The following is a 23486-nucleotide window of genomic DNA, read 5'->3' as shown; positions in this document are numbered from 1 at the left end:
TCAAAGTCCTACTTGGTGGAAAAATGAGTTTGAGGGTTTTTTTTTTTTTATTGAGTTTACACAGGAGCAGAAATGACTACCAGACAGTGAGCATCTCAGCTAGTCTTGGTATCTACTCGTTTTGTCTCTGGTTTTTTTTTTTTTTTTTTCAGGAAAATGGGCTTGTTTTTACTGTTTATTCTTAGGGAATCTGGGGAGTTTCAGGGACTTCTGTTGTGAGAAGCTTACTCTTATGGCCTTTGGGGGCCCCGCCAGCTGGCTTCAAATTAAATCACTCATTTAGAATCTTATTCTTTCTTATAATCACCCAGCCTTCGCTTAGCTTATTCGCTTAGCTTAAATTACCCTGACTACCTTTTGCCTCTGAGCTTCTGCCTTTTCTTACTTCTGTGAATCTTACTTTCACTCTTACTCTGTGACTGACTGGGTAGCTGGGTGCTTGGCTCCTGAAGTCCTCCTCCTCTTGTAACCTTGCTTCTCCTCGTCCTTGTTTCTCCTTCTATTTATAATCTCTGCCTGCCAACCATGCCTATTGCCCATTCAGCTGTTTGTTAGACCATCGGGTGTTTTAGACAGACAAGGAATCACAGCTTAACAGAGTTAAACAAATGCAGCATAAACAATAGCAACATATCTTTACAACATTAAACAAATGTACCACACCAAAACCAAAAGTAAAACACCTTAAAATAATATTATTCCCCCAAATACTTCTAGAAACACTTCTGATTTATTTACTCCTGCCTTAATGGGCATCCCTGCAGGACAGGTTGCTTCAATCTCAGAAAAAAAAAAACACTGCACAACAACCCAAAGCTCAGAGCAGGTGCCCTCAATAGCCTTGGGCAGAGGTACAAAATTGTGGTTTCTTTTAGATATCCCATTGTCACCAATTTCAATGTATAGTGCAAGAAGTCCAAATTTATGTTTGTCACCACTACTTGGCCATTGTCCTCTTCATGTGCACCTGCACAGGTGTGTATACACTGAATTCCTTGGCCTTTCCTTGTGGACCATGGCAGGTAATGTGGCATAGGACCTTCCTGCTGCCCTTGTTCCTTATAGTCCTGTAGGGAGACAACGTAAGAAGAGCACAATCAGTAGGCACATGAAAAGTTCTGTGTTTGTTTAGAGGCTATGGATCCACCCAAAGCTTCACCCTTACTACTGAACTAACTCATCAGCCTTATTGAATTTGCTATTATGTTTATTAGTTTTAATAAAGAACTCAATACTGGTTACTCTTATTGGCCTATACTAAAGTCAATTGGAGATTTTAAATTCTGTTTTTCAATGAACATGGAGTGTTACTTATTTCTTACATGCTTGAATGATTAGGAACTGCCCACCACTATGGCCTTTCCCCATAGACACCCCTCAACTCTGTTATACATTATTCATACCTTTGGAATGTTTCCGTAGCAACATTCCTGGGTTTGCAAGTCTGTGGTGCGCATGTTAGATCATTAGTCTTACCAACATGGGTGTCATCCAGAAACTCAAAACCTCACAGGGCCAGGTCCTCCATGTCTCTTATGGATTTAGTACTTATTTGGACTCTTTGTCTTCATCTGTTATTAACAGTTATAGCTTTCATTTTTATTTATTTGTCTAATTCACATCTGATTTCTAACCATTCCATTTGTTCTTTACTCTATAGAAACAAATGCTCTCCAGAATAAAACAAATGGAGACTATTTCATAAAAGATAGAAGTTACACGCATGTAACATACTTTCCTGCCTTTGTATAGTAATGATCATTCACAAGAGTTTTCTGTGATTATGTTAGCATGTCAGGCAACATTAGTATTTATGTTATTGCTGAGTTTTAAACGGTTGAGTAAGAGATAGTTATCAGCTTATGACTCCTAAGCCTAAGTTCTCAGCACAAAGGAGATTTATTTGCCTCAAAGGGAGAAATAGCAGGGACTGAGAGACAAAGACAGGAGATAGAGGATGAGGGAGAAGGGGAAGGAACAAGGCAAAGGGGGTAGGGGTATTTGTTCCAGAAGGACAAAGGACTGCCTCTTGATAGAGAGAGGACTGGGACTGGCATTGCCCATAGGAAAAAAAATGGCTGTTTATAAATATAAAAGGGTAAACTTCCAGGTTAGGATGTGGTGTTTAATTTAACCGGGCATGTTAACTGGGTTAGCCAAAGGGGGCTTTTGATTGCTAGACTTCAATACTTTGATAGCTGAACCTTGGTCATCAGCCTTAGGAGGAGAAAATGGTCAAGTAAGAGAATAGACCTTCGTGGCTAGCTTTAGAAATGTAATCCAACTGTTTTTTAGCAAGGCAGAGGGGATTGGAGAGAAGGGCAAGGCCTACCAGAGCCATGCTTGACACGAATGAGCTGACTAGAGTCCCATTAGGCTGAGAATTTGATTTTTTTTCTTTCTTTGAGATATACTGGCCTCAAACTGTTTTGGAGCTCAAGATGAACCTTTTGTACCTCTGATTCCCCTGCCTCCACCTCTCATGTGCAGGCATTATAGGTGTGTGTCATTGTACTTGGCTTATGCTTAAGTGTGTTGCAGGGGGGCCTCTTAGTTTTTCCCAGCTGCTTAGCTCCGAAATAGTCACACAGAAACTGTTTTAATTAATTAATTAAATTGCTGCTTGGCCCATTACCTCTAACTTTTTATTGGCTAACTTAATTTAACACATTTCTGGTAATCTGTGCTTTGCCACGAGGCTGTGGCTTACTGGCTCAGGTTTTATGTGGATTTAGATAGCCATGTTGGCACCAATTTGTTGCAGGGGGACCACTTGGTTGTTCCTGGTTGCTTGGCCCCAAAATAATAACACAGAAATTGTATTAGTTAAATCACTGCTTGGCCCATTAGCTCTAACTTCTTCTTGGCTAACTCCTACATCTTAGTTTAACACATCTTTAGTAATCTGTATATCGACACAAGGCTGTGGTTTACCGGCTAAAGTTCCTAGTGTCTGTCTCTGGTGGCTTCATGGCTTCTCTCTTAACTCCACCTTCCCCACTCCCATGCTATAGGCTAAGCCAGTTTTCTTTATTCATTAACCAATAAAATCAACACATAAACAGAAGGACTTCCCACACCATAAATGAAGTATTATGTTTGGGATTTTATTTATTCTTACACTTTTCAAACCTAAAATTGCTATATCCTAACCAGTAAATAATAAGCAAATCATGTGTGTGTGTGTGTGTACACTGTGTATATGTGTGCACTCACAGACTGTAGTATGCATTATGATGAAGGGAAACTATTACAACTACAGACACACATGTTGACTAGGTCTGAGCTACCGGGAACACATCAGAAGTGGCCTTGTAAAAAAGGTGGAATCTGGTCTGAAGGAAGAGAAAGCCACACAAAGAGAAGGCAAGAGAACGTGTAAATCCAAACAGCTGCACACATAAATATTTAAATCGCGGTGGTCTTATACTTGCCACAACTAAATAAGATAAAAAGTGTGTTTGCATCTAATGCTCTCTCTTTAGCTTTCATTAGCTCAGATATCACTTGACCTGTGTCTAGGTCGAGGTCAGATTGAGTCTTGGTGTCTGATGAGATTTGATAAATTGTCATTTAAATCAAAAGACTTTGCCTATTAACTATCTCTACAGTCAGTAAATCACGGGAAAACTTTTCACTGGAAATGTTGCCAAGGAGACAAGTCTGTGTTCTCCTCTAAGAAATGTATCTGTAACAAGGAACATAGCCCATCCTCTGGCCGAACAGTGGTGGCATAGGGCAGGAGAAGTGGGAGGGAAACAGAATTGCTTCTCTTAAGACAGAAAATGAGATTTACATTTGATGCAGAGATTCAGAAGGGGAAAAATAACAGATTTAGTACCAAGATAGAATGTAGCCATGTCAGGCAAAATTCAAAAGAGAAGGGAGCTGGTTACTCGGAACACGTAGCTAATTGCTTATTTTTCAATTTACTTTAGATCTTTCATCGTGAACATGTAACAGTGGGTCATATTTTATTCATATTCAATTGACTCACTAAGTTAAAACGTACTTCTGTGTGTAAAAATTCTAATCCCTGAGGTTTCATTCCATTGAATTTTGAAGGGCTAATGATGATAATTTTGATCATTATTCCAATCACACTATTTTTAATTTTGTCAAAAAGAATGCATGCTGTCTACAAAACTGAATGCAATTGCTCCCGTTTTGAGATGTAGACTTCTGGCTTTTTCTGTCTAGAGAGATGTAGCAGCCCTGACAATGCTGACCCCGTGGCCTCTGGTCTCACAGTCTCAGGTTGTTTCCTTGGCAACTGGGAGAAAGTGAACTTTATAGTTTGAGAGGAAGTTTGTAAAGGAATTTCAATCTGAAAGCTACAAACAAGATTCTATCACAAGGGAATGTAAGGCTATTTCTGTCTGCTGAGGGGTGGTGAAGAGCTGACACTCTGAAGGTATCAGGGGAGAAACAGGGGACTCAGCTTCTTCTGGGGTAAAAAGAGCACATACAAGGATTGCAAACTCACTATGGAGAGAATGTAACTAAATCTAAAACAGTTCAAAACACCCAATTTCTCCTTCCTTACAAAATATTACCTCCCTATAGACAGCAGAACAATCAATGATGACCATTTTACTTTCATAGGATGAGGATATGGGAGTTAGATGACCGTGGAGTGCATAATGAGTGTACTGTAGGATGTGAAAATCACACAGAGGGAAAAATACAAATCCTACTGCAGACAAGTGAGAAACAGAAGATATCTTGAGCTCTCTTAAGTCAATGCTCTGTTATGAGCTACTCACAATTCTGGCACAAACTGCCGCTGACTTGCAAAACAAATCAACCATTGGCATTATCCAATATGACAGAGCTAAGGCAACTCCATTCTAGCCGTTACCTATAGACAAAGCTTTGAAGTCTGACTGTGGATGTCATTTGAGTGCAGGACAGGAGCAAATCCTGCTGAATAACAGTACAACAATCCTGAGCTGTCAATGAGGAGAAAAACCCACATGTACTGTCATGAAAAAAATAAGCATGATAAAGTCCCAACCTAAGCATAAATGTATCAAAATATGTTCTCCAAAATATGGTTTCTAAATATCTACCTTTCTACTAGAAACATTGCTCTAGAGACATTGCAATAATCACTGATGCATGCATACACTTGCCGCAAATTCATTTTTTAATTAATAGAGATTTTGATTAATACAGCTGCTTTTGTTCATAACTCAATGCCTGTTGATTTGATAGATCCTATGTACCAGATAGTAGAATGTAGTTTTTCTTACCCAGCTCCTCCCTGCAATTTCCCTGGACAAGGTAACTTTCTCTCAGCATTTAGTCGAAGTATTTTCTACGTGGAATCCATTGTGTGTTTCTCTAGGTTGCTCTTACCCCGCCCTTATATCTCTGATACTTGTCTGCCTAAAATAAAGAGAATTAACATTGGACATACATTAATCTTTGCAGGGGTTTTAAGGTGTAGTGGAATTTTTGAGGCTAGCCCTGGGGGAATTGTAAAGTTTAACTGGGAGAAGTAAACCTGGAAATCAATTCAAGTTGATCTTTCAGAAACGTAAGAATAGACGATTGTTGCAGGCTATCTACCTGTCTATCATAGACTTTCCTCTGGTGACCACCTCTTTCAGTACTAGATGTTCCTTCCTTGTCAATGCCCTCTGAGAGTCCCTTTCATTCCCTTCGCAGGTAAAGAGGAACCTCATAAAGACTATCTCACTCAATAACTACTGACATTGTGTGGACACTTGTCTGATTCTAAAGGGATGCACTCTGCAGTCATCTACTGCAACATCTGAGTCGTACGAATAAATCCTACATGGCTGCCCAGTAACCAAATTGGTTAGGAGATGTGCTGCAGATTTCAGCAATTTTCAGAGTTTGAAAGGATTGCATATCTACAACACACTATTCGTAGACATTGCCTAAAGATAATTTTGAGAAGTGTTTTTTTTTTATTTTTCTAAAGGTGATTTTATACATTTCTTAATCTGAGCATTGACTATAGTCTGTTATTTTAGAGACGCTGTAGAATTTACTTCTAATGGCAACGTTGTGATGTTTAATAATTTCCAGATTTGAAGCATTTTAGATTTTTAATAATTTGATTATGGATTCTCAAGCTGCAGTTTGAGGAAGATAAAGGAAGTTGGAGGCGATACTTCCTAGAAATCCAGTGTTTTGAGTGGGTTCTACAGTGCTTACCCTCCCTCCCACATCTGGCAAGCTTGATATTCTAACATATTTTCATGCTGCACAGGTCTTGGGCCAAACTGCTGTGCAAACACCCACAGACACACATTCTCAAGGGAAAGCTTTGTATCTCAAATAGAAGATCATGCAAATCATTCTAAGGTCAATGATTCCCTGCAATTCTGCAAAACAGACATTTTGAGAATTTTAATACATCCAGGAAGATGGAGCTTTCCATCCTTGTGCAAAGTTGTGTTTGTTCTTTCCAGTCTCATTCTTACCTTCCAGGTTCTGCCCATGGGTATCATTTCTCATAAGATGCTGGCAAATGAATGTCTTAACAAACAAAATCACAGTTTTCCTTCCTTGATTCAACGTAGAGATATCTCGGTTATGCTACAAATGCCTAATGGGAGATGATGGGAGAGGATGTGGCCCTACCTAGTCAGAGCACTCACACAGTCTGTTTCAGGCTCCTGGGTTGAGTTCCATGATCTGGGGTAATTTTTAGTGCCTGCTGCTGACTTTGCAGCCTCTCTGAGACCATCTCAAGAATTTATGAAAAAGCACTGGGCTATTTTACTACCCCAGTTTGGTGTCTGAAACCAAAATGTTATGGCAGACTTGGGGACCCTCTGGAATTTTCCAAATAAAGTCACCTGCAGAGGTTTAAGATTGATCTGGAGCACATTTCTTTTTTTTCTTTTTCTTCTTTTTTTTTTTGATTCTAGACTTTCGCACAAACTCCCGTAACTGTTTGTAGATACTTTATTCTGATGGCTTCTGCAACTCAGTCTTCAATCTTATAATTAACAAGATTGGATCTTATGCTGTCAACTGTGCCATTATCCTCCTGCCTCTACATTTCTGTACAAACTGTTTTTACTTTGTCCTATATGTGCAAAGCAAAGTATCCTCTGACACTTCCCAAGTCTGTCATACTGGTGCATGTGTGAGTGTGTATGCTCACACACATCTGCTGTTTCCCGCCCAGAGCAGTTATACCAGTGTTATCTATACAGCTCAGCTCAACTAGTGGAGTTTACACAAAGTTTAATTGTATTCCTAGGATTTCTGGGTAGTAGCAATGTGTCTAATAAATAGTGGCTATAAATCAGCAGAGATTTTGTGGTTAAGTGAGTCTCTTGATTTTTTTTATACCTTTTAAAATGAGGTATCTTGTTCCTTCCTAGCCACGTTGCTCAGCTCCAATGGTGTTGACTTTAGTAAACCCTGTGCCTCCACTTCCCCTAAGCTGCTATTGTTTATATCTATTGTAGTTACCCATGACTTTGCTTGCCCTTATAGGAATTTTCATGCTTTAGATGGTTCAGTATGGACCTTTCCTTTTAATTTTCCTGGAAATTTTAACCTGGTTTTTAATTTTGCTTCCAGGTATTGTTATGTGTCTTATACAATGCATTTTATTGAGCAGCTGCTGTGGGTTTTAAGGCTTTCAAGTTTTTTCAAAGGTACACATTACTACCTTTAGCTCTCTGGGTTTGTCATGAGTAGACAGGCTAAATATAGGCCTGGATATTGAATTCTACCCTAATGCAAAAAGTACTACAGCTATTTTATAAGAAGATTAATGTTCACATATTTTTATTGCTATGAGCTTTTATTTTGCAGGAAAGGAAAAGGTAATTATTTTCCTAGGTACTAGACAAAATTTTAAATGAAGCTTAAAGATGCTTGAGAGAATGTGAAATTTACTCAGTAGTAAAAATGTTTACTTGAATTTTCTTTCTATAGATGCTTTAAAAACTACAAAGTTGAATGCTATTTTACTCAAACTCAGTGAGTATCCAATATCATATGAAAGCATTGCCTTGATCCCATTCATGCCACTGAATTATATTAATCCTTTAAGTGTATATAGACTAAGTTTAAAAATCAAGGGATTAAAGGATTAGCTATGATAGCTTTGTATATAAATATAATCTGTAAATAAAATTGGTAATATCCAAGTAGTCATAATAGGAACTAAATCTGTTTACTACCCAGGAAAATGGAGTGAATGAAAAATGATATCATTCTCAGAATGATGCATGAATTTTTTTCATAACATTTTGTTGGGAATGAGGAAGAAAGACGATTCATAGCCATATTTCTATAGGAACTTATTCATGGAGTATTTGTGCACTTGGGAAAAAAACGAGAATTAAAAGCTGAGACAAACAACAAGTTGCACTCCTAAAAATGACAGGCGTGTGTATGCAGTGAGCAGTAGGAGTTGAAGAGGTAGACAAAGGGTTCAAGATGTGAGAGTCCTGTATGAGTTCTAGGGTCAAAAAAAGTTCATCAGGTACAGAGAGATTATCTTAACACACAGACTCTCACAACAACAAACTTGAAACATGCAAACTTCTAAATAGTATGCAGGGAAATAATCAGACAATAATTTAAAGATAAAAATACTGATTTCAGATATTTTATAATCATACATATCAAAATAGGTAATTTTCCAAATAACAGATTGCTTAGTAAAATCAATCATATCATGTTCAAATATTAGGCTACTGTGTGGCAAATTGGCATAGGATGAACTGTGACTAAGCTATTTCTGTGTGATAAAAGTAAGCTACAAAATGTCTGAGGTACCACAGTCAATTCAACACTGTGATAATCTTTCGTCCCACACACAGTTTGAAGAACAATAGTTCGAGTGAAAGTAATTCTGTTTTCTTTATATTCTTCTGGTGTGTGCTTTGTAAGACATTATTTACAAAGATAATATGTTGGTTTTATCATCTCAAAACATTTGAAAAGGGGGGAAGAAAGAATGACTCAATGCAGTCACTAGATAAACAAAATGGAATTGAGTGTGAAAATGTGTTTCCATTGGAGTATTTGAAATTTTAAAGGCACTGCGTCATGAGAGCAAATCATTTTCCCATTTGCTATTGTTTGTCCTCTCTAGAAGAACCAGGGTTATTAAAAGTAGTTTAGATTAAGGGTAGCCTCTTGCAAGAAGAAACTATACTTTATCAAAGACCATAAATTGGAAATAATCTCAAAATCTATACATCAGAAAAAAGACCTTTAATGTACCTCCTTAATTTTATTAGCAAGGGTGTTGAACCCCAAAGAATGCACTTGACTTAGCAACAATAATGGAAGCAACTGAAGCTAAGACAAAACACCGACATTAGGGGTTGTTTATTGTTTGAATTTCCTACCTGGATTTCATGCCAGATCTTAGCTATTGAACTAATAAGAACAGCCACTATACTTGATCTTAATCAGAAGGCTGAGAAGAAATACTATCTTAATTATTAAAGGCGATGAGATACATAAGGTGATAAGAGAAAAGAGTGAACCAACTTCTTATATTAAAAAAAATCCACTTAACCATGTCAGAGATAGGAAGAATATGTTTTATAAAACATTGGAAAATTATATAAATTTTACATCAGAAAAGTTGTGGTTATTATCCCAGCTACCAAAGTCATAATGAATATCTGCCTGGATATATTATCTCCTTAAAATTAATAACAGTAAGAAGTGTTCATCTGTGTGTGTGTTTATATTTCGGTATTTATATACATATACTCAAATATGGCCTATATGTAACTCAAGAATGCACAATTTTGAGTCAACGCTCCCAAAGGATACATTCTCAGCTTAAGGAATAAAATAACTGTATGGCTCCCAAGCTCCACTCAGTTATATGACTTTAAAGACAGGACATCCAGCCATGCTGCATAAGAATGGAAGGAAAAGTGACAGCCTATTTGTGGCACTGTATCCTTTAAAGTTATCTGCCTGTGATGATGAACATTGAATCTCTGGGCAAACAGAAATGGAGCTGTCTTTTCTTCTCACTGCCTCTGATCATGGCCATCTTAAACCCTCCATTCATAAGGAGGACATGTATCAAGCAATAGCTTCTTTCTAGATCATGTTGGTTTTGAAGATTATTTAAGACAAAATTAACGTTAAGAGGTTAAAATATTAACAGTGTTCGGTTCTCAGAGACCTTTGCTCATCTTCCACTTTGTACTGCAACTGAGGAAGCAGAGCTCATAGAAGTTTGACCCTGTACTATCCCACACTTGGCTCCAACCCCATTTTGCACACATTTAGTACACTAAATTTGTTTTAGGTGTTCATTTCCTACACTTGCGGAAATCATAAAATGTGTAGTTTCTCTCTTGTAATGTTTCCAAATTTCATCTCTGTGATCACTGTGTGTGATCTCTGCTTCTGAAGATGTAGGATTCTTTCTCTTCCAGTTCTTCTGAAAGAATATTCAAAGAAGCAGTAAGTAAAATAAGAGACCAGAAATGGGGATAAAATATCTTGCTCTATGTTGAGGAGAAGATAAAAAATAAAGTTTATTAAGGCTTGTTTATCTTTTGATAATGCCATTGATCAAGTGAAGCTCATCAGTTTTTTGTTTCTTTGCTTGTTTGTGTTAAAGAAATGTGTCACATTTATTTAGTATTTCTTCAGAGGGAAGACATCCATGTCACATGCACATGTGGAGGATAGAGACAATTTGTGACATTCAGTTCTCTCCTGCCATATAAGCCTGGGGATTAAATTTGGATTGCCAGGTTTGGCTTTGGACTTCTTTCCTAGTTGAATCTCACTAGCCTTCAATACATTTGATCAATTTGTTATTCCATACAATTCACCAGAAATTCCATTTCATTCACTAGATGCTACCTTGTAATTAAATGTCAGTGGGAAACTTACCTCATGGTGTGAGAATCCTTTATCTATGGGCCTCAGTAAGTGGCCAGGTCTTCAGGCTGCAGCATTACCCCACAGGGTAATGGTCCTCAGAATCTATTCCAGTTCAAGCACAAACAGTTCTTATGCTAATCAGGATAAACATCTTAAAGATTCAAATCTAATGAAACTGCAAACATGCTATTCAAGTACTAAGCAAAATTAAAACCTTTTCAAATTTCAAATGTTCTTCATTTTTATGAAAATTGAAATTTCATTGAGAAGGCAATTGTATTAAATACGCCAAATCTTATCCTTTCTGGCAACTATGGCCTTTGGAATAGTCAATGAGTTTGGTTATTTAATGTGTTTAAGAAGTAGTATGCATCTTTCTTTGTCAAGTTTACATGAAAATTAAACTAAGAGCTTGCGTGAATGTATAGCCTACATTTATTCTCTTGAAGACAAAAATCTATAAATGGTGGTTGGCATGTACTTGAAATCAGAACAAACAGGAACAAACTGTAATCATGTTGTGTTGGTTATTACATTAATTTTAATTGATAGGTACAGGTTAAATCAAAGCTATAATAAAAGTTTTTTATTTTAGGGATTTACTTAGTTTACATTGAAAGCTATGATTTGAGATATGAGTTTATTGAAATATATAATTTTCCACATAAAAGACTGTTTATGTAAATATATGTACATACTTCTAGCAGTTGTATCATATTGGATGAGATATTTAAGACACTTATTTTTCTTAAAATTACCCTATTAAGAAAAATAATGATCTAGCTCTACTCACATATGCTTGGGAATACATGATTAGAAAATTGCCTGCATGCAGCCCACAACTCACATTCATTACTCTCATTGTACTTTAACATCGCTGTAGTAAAATACTTAAGAAATTAATGTTTTAAAGTATAAAATTCATATGCTATTAGCTTATAGCTGTGGTTAAGCATGCATATTTGGAAGTAAATAATATCAATAGACTATTTATTTGAGACAAGAGGGTAAAAGAATTTTGAGTGTTTTTAGCTACAACAAATGACAGTTGTTTGAAGAAGTTGGTATTGTTAACATAACCCAGACCCTACATGAGGTATATATAAAAAGAAATGGCATGAAGCACCACTGACACATGTATTTTAATGTTTTCATGTATCAATTAAAATACAGCTTTGTAACTTTTAGAATTGTATTTTTTAAAGATTTTATTTATTTATTATGTATACAACATTCTGCCTCCATGTATGCCTGCAGGCCAGAAGAGGGTATCAGATCTGATTACAGATGGTTGTGGGCCACCATGTGGTGGCTGGGAATTGAACTCAGGTCCTCTGGAAGAACAGTCAATGCTCTTAACCACTGAGCCATCACTCCATCCCCTAGAATTGTTTTGACAATTTCACACATGTATATAATGGATTCTGTTATTCTCACCCCAAGCCCTTCCCATCTCTTTCCTATCCAGTCCACACTGCTGTTACCCACAAGTCCCTTTGTCACATTCATGACTTTTGTTTTGCTTTATGACCCACGGAGTTTAACCAGGGCACCTGTGTGACCATAGGTGTGTAACCAGCCACTGGAGCCTGGTGAGAAATTGAAGACAATTTCTGTTCATTTCCTAGAATCCAAGAGTATCCAATAGTCCAACAGGGAGGGTTAGAATCTTAGGAGTTCCTCCTTCATTTAAATGTAAGGGTGTCCACCATACTTCTGACTATTTGAGCTAGATTATTGGGAACCACATGTAGAAAAAAATAACCCCCTTCTTCATGTGTTCTTCTGTTTCTGACTCCCCCCGCACCTCTCTCTCACACATCTGTGGAGAAAAGGCAGGAGCAGAGATGGAGAACTAACTAAAAGATTCATCTGACATAAAGTATCAGTCGTGCTCAGATTGCAGGCATACTAGATCCTAATTCAATGAATTGTGCTGGAATTAAAGGCATTACTATTTTTTCCATTTATCTAGAGATTCCAGAACTTTCATAATTAAAGTTTTGTAAAATCTTCAATTTCTGTATCTTAAATGCCTGTGTTTTTTAAAATTATATATAAGTAATAGAGATATTGTTGTTAAATTTAAAAATGACCAGAGGGAGAAATGGAAGGCAGAACAAACAAATAAGCAAGTGGAAAGGTAAACATTTCATTGAAAGATGAAAACGCTGAGGGCATTTCACTAGGGGGACGTTGCATGTCTTTCAGTGATGCACTGCATCTTCATGGGACTGGAAGTCATTCAGTCATTACACTAAAGAAATGTTTGCTGGACGGGTAATAATTATGGTCAGTTATATTCTGGCATGGCATTTTATGTGTGTGAGTGAGTGAGTGAGAGAGAGAGAGAGAGAGAGAGAGAGAGAGAGAGAGAGAGAGAGAGAGAGAAATTAAGAACAAGAAAATGTGTATCCAAGCTGGATATGGAGGTAACGGCCATAACTGCAGTTCCCAGGAGGCTTCCAGCCCAAGGTTCGCATTCAAAATTAGTCTGTGCTAGCTCTATTCTGAATCCTTTTCTCAACAACAAGAGTAGAGAGTGATGGAGGAGGGTCTTCTATCAATCTGTTGATTTCATTGGTTAATTAATAAAGAAAACTGCCTTGGATTTTTGATAGGGCAGGATTTAGGTGGGTGGAGTAGACAGAACAGTAAGAAGGAAGTGAGGTAGATGCCTCAGGCAATCGCCATGCCTCTCCTCAGTGAGACAGTTTCCATGAAGCCAGCCACCAGGTCAAACATGCTGAATCTTTCCCGGTAAGACACCACTTTGTGGTGCTACACAGATTATTAGAAATGGGTTAATCTAGATGTGAGAATTAGACAATAAGAGGCTGGAACTAATGGGCCAGGCAGTGTTTAAATGAATACAGTTTGTGTGTTGTTATTTTGGGGCATAAGCTAGCCAGGCAGCCGAGAGCCAGGCAGTGGGAATGCGGTCCACAGCTCTTTACTACAAGAGAGAGTAAAGGGAGGAGAGATAGAGGATAACAACAAAACAAGACAAAAGCACTTTAATGTCTAGGCAAGCTATAGTACAAGGAGGGCATTTATAGAGTTGACACAGAACGTTCTCAAGAGAAAGGGTAATCTTTGAAGATTGAGTTGAAGGATGAGTATGAGTTATCAAAAGTAGCCAAAGAAGGACAGGATAGTGGTTTGGGAGGTCCTTCTGTCTATGTGTTGTTTTTATTGGTTAATGAATAAAAACAAAACTGGCTTGGCCTGATAGGGCAGAGTAGAGCTAGATGAGAAAAACTAAACTGAATGTGAGAAAGAAGGCAGAGGCAAGGAGAAGCCATGTATACCTACTGGAGACAGACACTGGAACTTTATCTGGTAAGCCACAGCCACATGGTGATACACAGAATGATGGCGATGGGTTAATTTAAGATATGAGTTAGCTAGAAATACATTTAAGCTCTTGCCCAAACAATATTGTAAATAATATGGTTTCTGTGTGGTTATGTTAGGGCTGAGCAGCCAGTAACAAACAAGCAGCCCCTTACAACAGGATAGAGTCTGTGAAGCCTGGAGGAAGAAGCTCTTCCCACCCAGAATGCGTATTTTCTAGTATCATATAGGTAAGGCTAGGACAGGAGCACTGAGCTGTGGAAATGAATTTGAGTAAACAGGGCGTTTGCAAGTTATGCTCAGAAAACGTAAGAGGAAAAAGAGCAGGGACGACGAAGCCAGATATTAGTTATAGTGAAGGAATTTTTAAGTATGGCCATAAACATTTATTTGTCAACAATGTGGACAGCATATTTATAGAATGTGACTGGCGTCGAGAAAAGTAGACACAACCCTGCCATTGTTTCACAGGTTTGCAAGAGACAATACTCTGCCTTTGTAAAAGATTTTCTCTGGACATGTGCAAGAATGGATCAACACTGCTCTAAGTATGGGTTTTAACCAACTTCATTCTTGCTCAGCTGGGGGAAGCAGGGATGATAATTTCAGCTCAGAGGTGACATATAGGCCTCTAAGCTGACCAGACAGGTGGATGCTGATCCTGTTTAGTGACAGAAATCTGTGGACAATATGTTGGGTGAAGCATAAAGGTTGTTTTAATTGAATTTTAATCATCTGTGTGTTACCTTGGCCATATATTGAGCTGTTGAGAAAAAAGAGTGAAATTCATTTTATATTCAAAACAGGGTTGATATTGATGAGAAACCATGTGAATCATCAGCAAATACACAGAGCTGTGCTGATAGCCAGAGTCAAAAATGCATCTGAAATTGTCAGGCAAGCTTTACTTTCACAGGTTGCTTCATAAATATCTGGAGAGAAAAATCCACAGCCCTTTTTTTTTTTTGCATTTTCAAAAAAATGACTGAGAAAAAGAGACCTTCTAATATGAATTTATTTAGAATAGATGTCATGAACCAGCATGATACAGGAATACATGGCACAAAGTTATTATGAAAATAGAGAGGCAGACCTAGAATCCTACTGAAGGCACAACAGTGTGCGGGGAAGATAAGAGTAGAGGAAGGCCCAAAGAAGACAGATTATGTTGGAGTAGACAGTGGATGCTACTTGCGACTCTGAGATGTGGAGCCATACAGCGTTGTTTCTAAAGCCACTGGTATTAAGTTTTGCCATAAGGTTTACACCTACTGTTAACATCTAATCCTTAAGAAAGAAAGAATGAAAGAATAGAGGAGTGTTTTCCACGCTTTATCAGGCGAGGGTAAGATGAAGAGAAACTGCTCACAGGCAGTGCTGCAGAGCTGGGGACTGGGAAGGTGGGATTCAAGAGCAAGTTGCTGCAAGAGCACATAACTGGCGGCCTTAGTTGCTATGTGAGACTCTTGAGTAGTTAAAAATAAATTGCAATGATGCTGAAAAACTGAATATCCATATGGGCAAAAGAGAACTTTGACCCCTGCTTCCCACCATGCTGAAAAACCAATTTAGAGTGGGTCAGATGGAAACAATCAGACTTCTGAGAGAAAAACATAAAACATTCCAGCATGTTAAGATTTCTTCAAGAAGCACTTTACTTGAAAGAAAATAAATGTGGAGAAAAATGTTAAATTAGATCTCATTAGCATTAAAACTTCGGCTTCTTGAAAGTTATCATAGGACAACATAATGGCATACCATAATTGGAAGAAAATATTTGCATACATATATATGACAGTTTTTTAACATATGCAAATAACATTTAAATAACAAAAAGATAAATAGATTTGTAAAAGTGAGGGGAATTGGACTAGAGAGGTCAGAGGAGCAAATACTTGGGTGTTCCTTGTTTTCAAGGACATTTTAGAATGTGTAAATGCAAATAGTAAGCACAGAGAAAGAATTTCAGACTCTCTACATACTGAAAATCAAGAAGAAAGCACAGAGTGAGATGTGTAGAAGTCATTACTCTCAAACATTGATAAGCTACTTGGTAGACTTCTGCCTAAGTTGATGTGTTAAAACATTCATCCATGAAACTCGATAAATGCAAACAGGCTAGCATGCAAGAATGCCGATTGCTGCAGGAAACACTGGAAACACTCACCAAGCCCAGAGAGATCTCCAAAGGTAAGCAGCTGAGAAAAGGAACAGCTGAGAAATGGGGCCCAACTGTACCAAGTAGGACTTGCAAACTCAGTAAACCATTGAGAAGATGCTTTACATCAACTTCATTGCAAGGCAGTTAGCTGGAAGATGAGGGACTGGATACACAGTTGGAAGTGACACTGGAAACAGGATTTGGGAGCATGGTCTATCTCTCTCTCCATGCTCAATGCTCTGGCTGAAATTAGTAAGAACTATTAGAAAGGGCATACTCTTTCCCTTTCCCACCACTGCAGAATAGCCCAAGAGAAGAGATAGCTATTGCAGAACCTAGAAGTGGGTGTGTTCCGGGACCTGGCTAAACCTCTGTAGACAGAAATCATGGGGATCTCAGCATCACCCTGTGAGCCTGAAGCAGTTTCTTGTCAACGTTTTATTGAGATAAGGGGGAGCACTCACAAGGACCCCCACACTTCCTTCCTTTATGCCAGCACTATAGAAGAGCCTGAGGTTCTACTAAAGGCCCAATATATCTCAGTGAGGTCTCCCCTGACTGGAGATGCTAGGACTGGAATGCAATACTGAGAAGCGATCAAGACTACCATCAGAGGGAACCCACAGAGAGGAATCCCCTCTCTTCTCTCGGGAAAAACTTTCAAATGTGAAAGGGACTCCACGAGGAAACCAAGGGAACACTGCTCACTAAAGCCTAGTTGTGCCATAAACTCTAACAAGTAATGGATTTAAACTCCACTGGTGCAATTCATAATTCAACTCCAGTTTTATGGATTTGAGATAGAATTGTAAATTGTACCTCTACCATCAATGAAGTTTGTTGGAGGGGAAAAAAATAAAGCCCATCCAGGGATCTGGGGAGATGACAGCTGTTAAGAGAGGACTTATTGTTCTTGCAGAACTCATGCTGGGTGTCTCACAACCACCTGTATCTGGAGGGGGTCTGACTCCATCTCCAGGCCTCTGAGGACATCTACACTCAAGTATGTACATTCCCCCCACCCAGACACACAGACAAAAGTAAAAGTAAAAAAAAAAATATAAGAAACAGCCATTCCACCATGGAATAAGTACTGATAGTTAGAATATTGTTTATTCAAATATATTTGATTACAGCTTAGATCAGTTTTTGGTATGTTTTATTATTTTTATCTTTATCTTTACTCTTGCATGAGTTTCTAAGAATGGCTGTACTTTAGGTTATATATTGCTTAGTTAGCTTTTATGATCCTCCCTGTGGTTTTTTTATCTACTAGTGTATGCTCTTTGTTAGTCTTCCTATGAACAGTTCACATACTTTCCTTTATGCTTACACCTTATTTCTCCTGTATATGTTTTCCATTTTTTAATTTATTAATTATAATTTTCCATTGCTTCAATAATTTTAATCCACATAAACCCTACTAGTATCTCAATTTTACCTATCTCCTCACATCACTTTTTTTCAGTTGTTCTAATCCTAATTCCTAACCATATCTAACTAACTTTACTTCTGTCCAATATAAATAATTAATATACAGTTATGTAATACTACCCTTCCCTTATTTACTTGTCTTTTAAAAGTTTTTGACATTAATGCATAATTATTTTACCCAGATAGAATGGCATTTGTATAGTGGGTCTATCCAACACTTATAGTCATTTCTACAGTTAATATTTTACTTCATGTGTACTATAGAGTTTTTTTCAGGTATATTGAACAAATGAACTGAAGCTTAAACTTATGAATTATGTACCCCTACTCTATCATAACCTAACCCACTTGAACATTTCCATTACCTCACGAATAGAGCTGACAGAAAATATTCAATCAATGACAAAATACCAAATACCCAAGTCCCAGTGCAGTAATATAAACATGAAAAAATCAGGGCAGTATGAGCCACTTAAAAATTACTAACTTCACATTCAATACCAAATCTAATAACAGTGAATTAGATTAAAACACAAACAAAGAATTTAGAAGAATTACTAAAGACTATATAATGAAATCTAATATTTTATAGACAAATTTCTAAATTACTCAAAAAGATTACAAATAAACAATTGGAATTAATAAGAAAATCAATACATAGTGGAACACAGAAAATCAATAAATATGTAGAAGTAATGACTAAAACTGACTAGGAATCCTTACTAATGGAATGAAGGAGAGGAAAAAGAAAATCATTATGTAAGAAAGGATAGATGAGTTGGATCTTTCAGGCACCATAAAAAAGAAACAATAGGGAAATATGAAAACACCATGCTCGTTATAAGGAACAGCATTAAAGCAGAAAATGTAGGAGCCTTAATGAAGAAAGGAAAGAACTTTAGATCAAAAACAGAAAAAATAAAAATCACAGTGGAAAACTTTTTAAATCTAGAGAAAGGTATCATCATCCAGATTTAGTGAGCACCCAGAACATCTTGGAGGTATGCTCAGAATGGAGACTGTACATGTCCTACTCCAGTTAACACAGGAGACATAAAGAAAAAAAAATAAAAATATTGAAAATTCCCAGGAATCCACAAGGATGACTCCATCTAAAACCTTATGCAGTAGAGAAGAGGGTACCTGAACTGGCCTTGCCCTGTAGTCAGATTGATAACTATGACAAATGTCACCATAGGACCTTCATCCAGCAACTGATGGAAACAGAGTCAGAGACCCACAGCGGTGCATTGGACTGAGCTCCTAAAGTCCAGTTGAAGAGTAGAAAGAGGTCAAGATGGGGATACCCACTGAAACAGTTTACCTGAGCTAATGGGAGGTCACCAACACCAGCTGGACAGGGAAGGAACCAGCATAGGACCAAATTAGACCTTCTGAATGTGGATGGCAGTTGTATGGCTGAGGCAGACTATGGAGCCACTGGCAGGAGCACTGCTTGTACTGGCTTTTTGGGAACCTGTTCTCTTTGGATGGATACCTTGTTCAGCTTAGATATAGTAGGAAGGATCTTGGACCTTCCCCAAAGTAATGTGCCTTACCATCTCTGAGAAGAGAATGGGGGAAGTAAATGGAGGGATTGGAAGGAAGGGAGGGAGTGGGAACTGGGATTGGTATGCAAAATGAAAAAAGATAGTTTGTTTTATTTTTTAAAAAATAAAAATAATAAATTAAAAAACAAAAAAGTAAAAATATGGAAAGCTAAGACAGAGAAGCAGGAAGTTACATAAAGGCAGGCCCTAAAGAATTATAACAGTTTTCTCAACCAAAACTAAAAACCTAGGAAAACATAAGTTGATTCAATGTGGACACTGAAAGACAATAGTTGTCAACTCAGATCAATCTAGCTAGTAAAAATTATCTGTCATATTTGAGGGGGAAAGAAGAACTTTGCATGACTAAAACAAACTGAAGGCCATAATGACAACTAATTCAGTACTACAAAAGACACTTTATGGAATCCTTTGGACTGAAGAAAAAGATAAGAATCCGTGAATATAAAGGAAAGAGTACACTATGGTAGAAAGACACTTACAGAATAGTTACAGGAAGATGCCAGAAAGGTTTTTAAAAACCTGAACATTAGTGGTTAAGAAGAGACCCACCATTTTCAGGTGTTTGGCAGGCCAAATTGGACTAGCTTTCAGGAGAAAAAATAATAAAAGCAACATTGTAGATAATGTTTTATTTTGGGGAGCATATCATAAAGTCATGCCTCTACCTTGGGCCAGATGTAGAAAAAAAATCTAACTAGGAAGAAGTAGGTAGATTCCTTCTAAAGTGTTGTAACAAATCCCTAAAACTTCTACAATCTCATATGGTATTTTAGAGCTCCAAAAGAGGCAAAGCTGATGTTTATCTTTCTAGTGTCTGCAGGGAACTAGTGGCTGTGGTACAAAGCAGACCAATGAAGGATTAGTCCATTCTTAATGGCCTCCAAGGGGTGGCTCACTGTCTAACTACCTAACACAGTTACTGGAGAAATAAATACTGAGTCTCTTGAATACCTAAAAATACACCTAACTAGCCAGCAATATCACTCCTGCTTATTTGGTCAAACACTCAACATATCACATAGATAGTTGCAACACTACTTGCAATAGCCAATTTATGGATCCAACCCAGGTTTCTCACAATGGAGTAATGAAAAAAGAAAATGTGAACATTAAATAAATGTAAAACATGGAATTATTTTCATGCAAAAAGAAAATTGAGGGGTATGCCGTTTGCAGGAAAGGGAATACCTTTGAGGTAATCAGTCGAGCAAATTAATCCAGTCTCAGAAAAACAAGTACCATATGTTTTAACTCATTTGTGTGTCCTAGACTTTATATAGAGACATGAAGTCATGAACATACAGATGCCACGAAAGAAGAAGGAATGCAGGTCAAATGGGAAGGGGAGATGTAAAAGGGCAGTGGTATGTTGGGAACAGAGTCAAACAAAATTGTGTGGCTGTATGAAAATAACCTTGTATAACTCAGCATAATAATAAATGAATATAAGAAATAAATAAAATTAAAATTGTGAAAAAAGCCAGTTGGTAGTCTTTTTTAACTTTTTATTTTGTATATATAGATATTTTGCCTGCATAGATATCTGTGTACCACTTGCACGCAGTGCCTGTAAAAGTCAGAAGAGGACATCTGTTTCCTTATGATGGAGTTAAGAGATGGTTGGTTAACATTTTGATACTAGAGATCTGACCCAGTTCTTCTGGAAGAGCAGTCATTATTCTTACTCACTGAGCCATCTCTTCAGCACCAGCTGCTAGGATTTTTTTTTTTTTTAAAAAAGTCTAGTCATTAAACACACCAATGTCATTATATAAACATTTTCTTCCTGAATTGATAAAATGGAAACACATACCCATAAGGAACCTTGCACATACATGCATATAACAGCTTGATTTATAAAAGTCAATGACAAACAAGCTAACTGGCTAACAGGATAGTATATGAAAATATTTTAAAATACAATGAGCTGCTTTGCAGCAACGTGAATAATGAGCTATTAATACTGAGCACATGTTTTTGGATCTCAAAAATTAGATTCAGTTAAATGATACATAGAAAATAGTCATACTATGAACTTCTTGATATGTCCTAGAATAGACACAGTTTTGGGGGGTATGACAAGACTTAAGTAAAATGCCAGCAACTCAGGAAACAGAGGGAGGTAAGAAGACCTTAAGTTTAAAGCCAACCCGGTATACATGGGGAAAATACAAAAGACAAAATAATAACAGATAAAGGAGCCTGTACTGGTAGCAATCAGAATAGTGGTTGCTTAGGTGCAGTGAGGTAAAGCTGTAAAAGGCTCCAAGAAAACTCTCTGTATTGACAGGAATTCTTCACCTTTTGACTGAAGAGATGCTGTAGATGTTTATTTTTTGTCAGAGTTCATTGCTTTGTACAACTAAGATCTCACTTAACAGTTTATGAATACCTCACCTCGCCCTTCAAAAGAAGGAAGGAAAATAGGTAAATTAGCTGTTACATCTTTTATGAGAACACATAATTACTACTGAGTAATTCTAGATACCATGAAAAAATTTAAAGTATGTGCAAATATATACATGCATATCAAAACTCCCAAATTTTATATTATATATGTACATTATATTTTAATGCACAACTAAAATTTAGAAATTGTAGCAAGAAAATACTTTATAACTAGTATAATTAAAGAAAAACCTGATAAAGATAAAATAACTTTGGGCTGCAGACACAGTTAAGCAATTAAAAGTGCTTGCTGCTCTTGCAGAGGACCTCTTCTAGTTTGCTTGCTGTTGTTATGACAATAGCAAAAGCTACTTAGGGGAAGGTAAAGTTTATTTTATTTTATACTTCCAGGTCACAGTTCATCGTTGTTGTCAGGGCAGGACCTCAAACAGGAACTGAAGTGGACATCATGAAAGAAGACTGCTTACTTGCCCACTCATTAGCTTGTGCTCAGCTAGCTTTCTTATGAAGTGCAGTAACAACAAGATAAGATTGATACACTCACAGTAGGCTTAGATCTCTGATATTAATTATCAATGTAGACAATATCCTGTTAACATGACTATAGATCTATCTGATCAAGGCAATAAAAACTAATCAGGATAGGACCCAAGTTCTGTTTTCTGCAACCCACAACAGAATGCTCACAATTTGCCTGCAATTTCAGATCCAGGGTATATAACACATTTTTCTGGCCCTGTGGGCATGACATACAACCATCTTCTCATACAAACCCAGATATACACAATACACATAAATAAAAATAAAATATCTTTGAAACAGTAAATAAAGATTATATAGAAATATAGGAATGGCATTAAGTTAAACATATTAAAACTACAATATCAGTAAGTTATATAGACAAGATTAAAGATTTAGATTAAAAAACATTGTCATTTGAGTAGCAAAAACTCAAAACAAACAAAAAACCTTAGTACAGAAGATTCTTACCTCCTATGATGCTTATATACAAAAATAGCTTTTTATGTACTCTTAGAACATAAGTTGTAACAATCTTTTTGTAGAGCAGTTTGACAGAATCTATAAAAATAAGACTTTCATTTTATTTAAGACTTCTCTTATGAATCTTTTCTACAAACATGCAGACATATATACACAGATTTATCTATGTGGACATTTATTACAATGGTTACAATAAAGTGTGTACAACTGAAAATCAAATAAAAAGTATCCAAATGGATAGAGAAAGCTTTAATATATGTGTGTTGTAGAATATATTCAGCCATTACAATAAAAGAGATATAAAGTGTCATAGAACATTAAAAATATATACTGCTATATTTTTAATAAATAAATGTTTATGATCATACATAGTTATTAACTGCATGTGAAAAAGGCAAGGGGTTAGTTATTAAGTCATATATAGTGGCTTGTTCCTGTGGTTTTTGGAAGTATGTGACATAGAAAAAGATATTCCTATTTCATGTAACATATCTAGTTTCCATTCACTAAAGTGAGACTATTAACATTCTTTGCTCATTTGCAATTATGCATTCACTAAAATAGAATAAAAATATATGATAATGGGAGTGATGCCAAGGCTATATTGTTTCATTTGAATCCAAATCTGAGGTAGGCATGTCAACTTTAATAACAGTTACTATAGGTTTCCCATTAGC

General features: G+C 36.9%; 1 pseudogene; it reads right to left on the bottom strand.

Annotated features, from left to right (window-relative positions):
* Positions 1-9329: 9329 nt before the first annotated feature.
* LOC119810980 lies at positions 9330-9442 on the bottom strand (annotated as a pseudogene).
* Positions 9443-23486: the final 14044 nt, after the last annotated feature.

This window comes from Arvicola amphibius, chromosome 3 (assembly GCF_903992535.2).
Source record: "Arvicola amphibius chromosome 3, mArvAmp1.2, whole genome shotgun sequence".
Classification (NCBI taxonomy): Eukaryota; Metazoa; Chordata; class Mammalia; order Rodentia; family Cricetidae; genus Arvicola; species Arvicola amphibius.
The sequence above is the reverse complement of the archived record's forward strand: the minus strand, read 5'-3'. Positions and strand labels throughout refer to the sequence as shown.